The sequence below is a fragment of the Cnephaeus nilssonii genome, assembly GCF_951640355.1.
Source record: "Cnephaeus nilssonii genome assembly, chromosome: 4".
Lineage (NCBI taxonomy): Eukaryota > Metazoa > Chordata > Mammalia > Chiroptera > Vespertilionidae > Cnephaeus > Cnephaeus nilssonii.
The window spans coordinates 5,836,383-5,844,380 of NC_137075.1; the positions used below are offsets into that span (position 1 = coordinate 5,836,383).

The 7,998-nt window shown below is 38.8% G+C and overlaps 1 pseudogene across 1 annotated transcript; it reads right to left on the reverse strand.

The window, feature by feature from the left end:
• Positions 1-611: 611 nt before the first annotated feature.
• Positions 612-958, reverse strand: LOC307098156 (small nuclear ribonucleoprotein Sm D2-like; annotated as a pseudogene). The gene has a single exon. The product of its transcript is annotated as a small nuclear ribonucleoprotein Sm D2-like (transcript).
• Positions 959-7,998: the final 7,040 nt, after the last annotated feature.

Consider the following 7,998-nt stretch of genomic DNA (forward strand, 5'->3'; position numbering starts at 1 on the left):
GATTTTTTTCTTGTTTTCTTCTAAGAGTTTTATGGTTTAGGTCCAATGTTTAAATCTTTAAACAATTTGAGTTGATTTTTGTGTATGGTATGAGATGATGGTCAAATTTGATTTGTCTACATGTGGCTATTCAGTTTTTCCAAAACTATTATTGAAGAAACTGTCCTTTCTACATAATGTATTCTTGCCACTCTTGTCAAATGTCATTGACTATGTTTAATTCTGGACTCTTTATTCTGTAACATGAGTATATGTTTCTGTTTTTATACCAGTACCAGCTTTTTTTTTTTTCTTCCTCAGCTTGGCTATTTGGGGTCTTTTGTAGCTCCATACATATTTTAGGATGATTTTTATACTTGTAAAAAATGTTATTGGTATTTTAATAGGTATTGAATTGAATCTGTAGTTCACTTTAGGTAGTATGAACATTTTAACAATATTAATTTTTCTAATATATAAACACAGGATATCTTTCCATTTATATTTTCCATTGGTGTTTCATTTCTATTTATTTATATTTAGAAAAAAAATCCAGGATTTTATTGTTCTCATATCAAAGGGCCGGTCTTTGCAGAATGGTGGAGTGAGTTTTCACAGCAGGAAGTTAGCCTCTACTTGCCATAGCTGAGAGGGTTCTGCAGGACCACAGTGACCGAATCCCTGCTCAGGAACAACTTGGAGATGTAGCTGTTCTTGTTGACTGACTTGGACTTTTTCTTGCACTTGACTCTATTGGAGACCTCAGTCCACAGCTCCTTCACATTCTCCATGTTCCAGTGCCTGTCAAAAGCCTTCACATGGCCCAGGAGCCTCTTGTTACCACAGTTGATGAGCACCAGGGTGTTGTTCTTACTGACTATGTAAGCACGGAGAGTGGGCTCGTGTTGAACTCTTCCTCCTCCCGCTTCTGCAGCTCCTCCATGGTCATCTCACTCTTGGGCTTGTTGAGAAGGCTCATGGTGGCCGTGGTTGCCTCTCAGAACACTCCTGTCCTCCACATGGCATCAGCCTCTGAAGAGAAAGATTGAGAAAGACAGGACTTCCGCTTCCTACAGCCCACTTCTGTGGGCGCCTGCGCAAACTCATCCACTCATCCATTGGTGTGGGTGTGGCCTGTTGCCCAAGCTAGCCGCCAGCCTTGAGCGGCATTGGAGTAAAATGCTTGCTTAGTGGTTCAAGGTCATTCAGGACCATATAGATTAGATGTTCAGGACTATGGAGAGAAAAAGAAAGCGGGTTGATTTAAACCATTTTGTTGTAGAATGGCACAGGTGGCAGCAAGGAAAGGACACACCAGTTCTAAATGCCTGCCTGCCCTCTTTTCGGGCTCATTGGTGTTTAATTTATTTATTTTCTTTTTTCCCCCTTTCTTTTCTTTTTCTTTTTTTAAATATATTTTATTGATTTTTTACAGAGAAGAAGGGAGAGGGATAGAGAGCTAGAAACATCGATGAGAGAGAAACATTGGTCAGCTGCCTCCCGCACACCCCCTACTGGGAATGTGCCCGCAACTGAGGTACATGATTGGGTGTTTTGGCTTCCTCATATTGCAAATCATTGAGTTGATTATCAGAATCCTCTAATCTATGGCTGACTCCCTGTGAATAGATCTTTATTTCAGTTAGTATATGCTTAATTTCTGACTGGTCTTTTTTCATGTCTTGATATTCTCACTAAGATTCTTGAAGTTCTCACTAAGATCCTTGAAAGTCTTACTAAGTCCCATGAAGTTCTCATTAAGTTCCTTGTGCAATCTTATAACCATTGTTTTGAACTCTGTATCTAGTACTTTGCTTGCTTCCATTTCATTTAGTTATTTTTCTGGAGATTTCTTCTATGCTTTCATTTGTGAGGTGTTACTTTGTCTCTGCATTTTTGGCTGGTTACTTGTGTTTGTTTTTCTGGTAGAATTGGTAGAGTGACCTTGTGTTGTAAATGTCCTATAGGGCCCAGTGGCTCAGCCTCCCCAGTCACCTGAGCAGGGCACTCTATGTACACCCCTGTGTGGGCTGTGTTCACAGTCTTATTGTAGTTGATCCTTGATTGTAGTACATGGCAGACAGTGGAGTGAACATCAGAAGCTTGAATCAATGAACTTTGCCACTAAACCACTAAAATGGTTGTGTGATCTTGAGCAAGTCACAAATCTTGTAGCACTAATTGTTATCTATGAAATTAGTGTTAGGGCAATATGACTATGAAGCGTTCTCTATGCTCCCATATTGGAAGGCTTTTTGACATACATTCAGTGGCCAAGCCCATTTGGCAAGTTCTGAAGAATCAGAATCTAAATTTAACTCTCCGAGTGAACACGGCTCATACTGCTGGTTCTGTTTTTTCACTCTATTTGAAAGTATATTTATAAGATTCTACTATTTTCCCTATTTTAATAACAAATTAATATAAATTATGTCATGTTTTCCCATTTATAAGTATAGTAACAGATTTTCAGGTTTAAAAACATGTCTATAGGTCATATCTGAATATAAACTTACTAAGTTATCAAAAACAAAATTTCTTTCAACCAAGTCAATAGAACTTGCCCTAAACATTTTTTTTAAAACTTATGAAACCTTTGCTGTTTCACATAGGAAAACATCAAATAAGGAAGACACTAATATGGTAGAAGGATCACAGGTTAAACACTAGAAAATCAAACCCAGTTCTATATCCTGCAAATGTAACATTGTGTTTGGTGTTACCCAACTTCTCAATAATAAACAGAGAGGTAGAGTTGGTTGGAGCATCATCCAGTAAAAGGTCAGGACAAGTTTTTACTTATGGATTTTATTTTATCACTTTTAGCTCCTTTGATCTCTGTAAGTCAGTTTAGCTTAGTGTAACTTAGTTGTTCCTTGGTTAAAAAACAAAAAAACAAGTACAAACAAACAAAACAGTGGGGAAAATGGCGACCAAATAGGCAGACCTGTCATGCACCTCCTCCCAGGACCAGACTGGAAATATAACTAAATTGAAGACTATTCACCTGGAATTACCAACTGAGGTCCAGCTGAGGAGGAGACTTATATCAAAGGAGGACAGAAAACACCTGGAGACTGCTAGGAAGAGTGAAGTCGTGAGAAGAGCTGACCCAGCTTCCAGGAACAGCAGGACAGGATAGCAGGCCAAGTGAGGAGGGATCTCCTAGCTATGGGAGGGTCAGTTCCCTCCAAAAATAGAGGCTCAGAACCCAGGCTGGGCACCACAGCCTGGAGCATCAGACACAAGACCAGGGGCTCATGTAATATCCAGCCATGAAATGTGGCAGGGCTGCTGGCCACAGTGGAATTGGAGCCAGTAGACTAGAGCTGGTCAGAGAAAAAGCCACAGTTTCCGTTTTGTTTTGTTTTAAACCCAGAGGACAGGAGTTTTAATTTGAAGCTGCTCGCCTGAGACTTTTGTGCAAGGAGGGAGATACAGACTCAGAGTGCCTAAGGAGAGGCTTGGGTGAAAGACAGCAGCCAGGAGTATTTGGTTGTAGGCCGCCAAACTGAAATAGCCATTTTTTCCTGAGAGGAGATAGCCACTCCCAGTAGCCTCAGGGCAAGAAAAAAAAACAAAAAACAGAAAAACAAAACAAAACAAAAAAACCTGATATAGTCTGTACCACCCTCAGGAGCCCTGCATGCCATACCCTGCATTTTGACCTTTTCAGAGGATAAAAAGCAGAGGCCAAGCCTACAGGTTTCAACAGTCTCAGGAGCATCAGTGAGTAGAATGGGTAAGGAGCCGTCCACCCCACTATCCTGGAAACCAGACTGGTACTTTCCCTTCATAGGAGAGATGATTAAAAACTTCAGGTTTCCAGCTGACCCCACTGGTCTCCATACAAGAACCGTTTTCCAGCCAAGAGCAGAGTAATATTTTGGGTCACTCACAGAGGAGTAGCTTCAGGAAAGAGAAATACACCCACCATATTCCCTTTAAACTAAACAGCATCAACTCTGCCTAAAGCCCTTTCAGAAACAGACTTTTGAGTGATTAAGATTGACAGGTGGCTAGCAGGCAAAGGTGGGCAGAATCAAAGCCTAGGGAACCAGGGGAAGTTTGCCAACACAGCCCTGGGCCCATGTTGCTAACAATCCTGCTTTAGAGTACATATTACCCTCTCCTGCTTGGAACCAAGCACTGTGGAGATAGACAGAAATGGTGTATCAGTGGATTTCTTAGAGCATCAAGAAGGTTGCTGGTGTGGCTCAGTGGTTGAGCATCGACCTATGAACCAAGAGGTCACAGTTCGATTCCCAGCCTGGGTTGCAGGCTCGATCCCCAGTTTGGGGTGTGCAGGAGGCAGCCAATCAATGATTATCTCTCATCATTGATGTTTCTATCTCTCTCTCCCCTTCCCTTCCTCTCTGAAATCAATAAAAATATATTTAAAAATTTTTTAAAAAGAAGGTTGCTGAAAGCCAAAGGACAGTTCATGACAGTGGTTAGCACCTCAGTATCTAAGAGAAAGCTCATAATTGGCATCCAGAACAGAACGATAGGATCCAAAGGGAGCTCCCATGGGGTCCTAAATCCGCTGAAATGAACACCACTTCCCTTTTTTTTCCTTTCTCCTTTTTTTTTTTTTTGCCCATTTTTGTTTTCTTCTATTTTTTTTTGCTTTTTAAATGTTTCTTTTTTACTATCCATTTTAGTGATTTTTATTATTATAGTCTCTGTTGTATCATTCATGCATTTGATTTTCTCCTTCAATTTTCTTTGTATTTTTTCTTTTTTTCAGTACTCATTTTTTCTCCTTTCTTGCTCTTTTCTTTTTCTCCTAATTTTTCATCTTTTTACCTTTTCTTAATTTAGGTTTATCTACTTTCTCCTCTATTTCCTTTTCAATTTCTTTTTTTTTTTTACTTTCTTCCTCCTTTATTTTATACTGTTTTCCTTCCCCGATACCCCTAATTCTTCATTCTAATTTTCTTTACTTCACCTATTCATCTACATATGATGAATTTTTGTTGTTTTTTTGTTTATGATTTTGTTTCTTTGTTTCTTTTGTTTTCTCCTTATATTTGTTTTTCTCTCTCTTTTTTCTATCATTCTTGCTGTCTTTTCTCTTTCCTAATTCTCTCTTCACTGGTGGTTGCTTTTGTCAGTGCTGTAGGGGTATTGTGTCTGTTATTATTATTATTATTGTTATTATTATTTTGTTTCATGTTTTGTTGTTGTATTTTGTTCTGTTTGGCCAGCTCCTCCACAACAGCTCACATAACAAGGTTAGGCATAAGGCACTTAGTCAGCCTGAAAGGAGACTCCATCCACAAATGGGACAATAAGATTCAAGAGCTAACTACAACAGGAGAATGCAAATATCTCAAGTAAGGTGCTTTCCTAGGGCACCCAGCTCAGGAAATCTAAAAGACTGTAGCACTGGGTCCTACAAAACACCTACTACATAAGACCACCCCACAAAGCCTAGGAGGCATAGAAGTTTGATCTAACACACAGAAACAAATATAAAGGGACAGCAAAATGGGGAGACAGAGAAACAACCCCTAAATGAAACAAAAGGAGAAATAGCCAGAAAAGGAACTATATGAAATGGAGGCAAGCAATTTATCAGATAAAGAATTTAGAGTAATGGTAATAAGGGTGCACAAACAATAAGGGAGTACTACAAGCACCTTAATGAGAATTATAAGGGATTTAATGAGAACTACACCAACATGAAAAGAGAGCTTGAAACAATAAACAAGAATCCATTGGAAATGAAGAATTACGTAACTGAAATAAAGAACAACCTAGAAGGATTCAACAGTAGACTAGAAGAAGCTGAGTATCAAAACAGCAAATTAGAAGACAAGGTAAAAAAACACACCCATTCAAAGCAGTAAATGGAAAAGCTAAATAAAAAAAGCAGGAGAATCTGAGATAGTTTTGTGACAACATGAAATGTAACATTTCCATTATAGGGGTACCAGAAGGAGCAGAATCTGAGAAAGGAGTAGAGAAACTGCTTGAACAAATAATAATAGGTAGAAAATTTCCCTAACCGGGTAAAGAAAAAAGTCACTCAAGTTTAAGAAACACAGAGAGATCCAATAAAAATGAACCCTAAAAGACCCAAACCTAGGCCCACAATAATTAAAATGGCAAATATTAAAGACAAAGAAATAATTTTAAAGGCTGCAAGATAGAGACAGAAACTTATCTACAAGGGAGCTCCTATTAAACTGTCAGTTGACTTCTCAACAGAAAAACTTAAGGCCAGAAGGGAATGGCATGAAGCATACAAAGTAATAAAAACCAAGGAACTGAACACAAGGCTACTCTATCCAGCAAGGCTATCATTCCAAACTGAAGGTGAAATAAAAAGCTTTGCAGACCAAAAGGGCCTAAAAGAGTTTATTTCCACAAAACCAGCACTTCAAGAAATGCTAAAAGACTGTTGTAAGAAGAATAAATAGAGAGAAAGAGAAGAACACAGGCATAAGGAATAAGAATGGAAAGAAATGAGTACCTTTCAATAATAACCTTAAATGTAAATGGCTTAAATGCTCCAATCAAAAGACAAAGTGTAGCTAAATGGATAACAAAACATGACCCACAAATATGCTGTCTTCAGGAGACCTACCTCAGAACAAAAGACTCACACAGACTGAAAATGAAGGGATGGAAAAAATATTTTTACAGGCAATTGAAAATGAAAAAAAAAAGATGGGGTGGCAATACTTGTATCTGACAAAATATTCTTCAAAGTAAAGGCCATAACAAGAGACAATGAGGGCCAAATCATAATACTAAAAGGATTGATCCAGCAAGAGGATATAACTCAGGTAAACATATATGCATCCAATACAGCGGCATCCTAATATGTTTTTTAAAAGTATGTATGTAGTATTTTAAGAGAGATATTGACAGAAATACCATCATAGTAGGGGACTTTACCACCCTGCTGACATCACTTGATACATCTTCTAGACAAATAAATTGATAACGAAAAATTGATCCTAAATGACATGCTAGATCAGATGGAACTGATATTTTCAGAATATTTCACTCCAAAGGTACAGAATACACATTGTTCTCAAGTGCACATGGGACATTTTCAAAGGTAGACCACATGTTAGGACACAAACTAAATCTCTACAAGTTCAAGAATATTGAAATCATACCAAGCATCTTCTCAGATCACAATGGCATGAAATCATCTAAAATAAAAAAATTAAAAACATTCAACATATGGAAGCTAAATAACATGTTATTAAACAATGAATGGGTTACCAAAGATATCAAAGAAGAAATAAAAAACATTCCAGAGACAAATGGAAATGAACACACAACAACTCAAAGTCTATGGGACACAGTGAAAGCAGCCCCGAAAGGGAAGTTTATAGTATTATAGGGCTACCTAAAAAACAAACAAACAAGAAAAACCTTTTAAGAAGGTATCAAACCCTACAATTTAAAAGTTAGAAAGAAACAACAAAAAAGCCCAGAGTAAGTAGAAGGAAGGAAACAATAAAAATCAGAGCAGAAATAAAAGACAGAGCCTAAAAGAATAACACAAAAGATAAAAACCAAGAGCTGGTTCTTTGAAAAGATAAAACAAGATTGAAGAACCTCTAGCAAGGCTCATCAAGAAACAAAGAGAGAGAACCCAAATAAACAAAATCAGAAATGAAAGTGGTGAAGTAACAACCGAACTCACAAAAGTACAAAGCATTGTAAAAAAATATTATAAACTAGAGGCCAGGTGTACAAAATTTGGCCCGGGGGTGTGTGTCCCTCAGCCCAGCCTGCACTCTCTCCAATCTGGGAACCCTCGAGGGCAATCAAACATCTCTCTCACAATCCAGGACTGCTGGCTCCCAACTGCTCGCCTGCCTGATTGCCCCTAACCGCTTCTGCCTGCCAGCCTGATCACTCCCTAACCACTCCCCTGCCAGCCTGATCAACGCCTAACTGCTCTCCTCCAGCCCGATTGCCCCTAACTGTCCTCCCCTGCTGCCCTGGTCACCCCCAACTGCCCTTCCCTGCCAGCCTGATCACCACCTA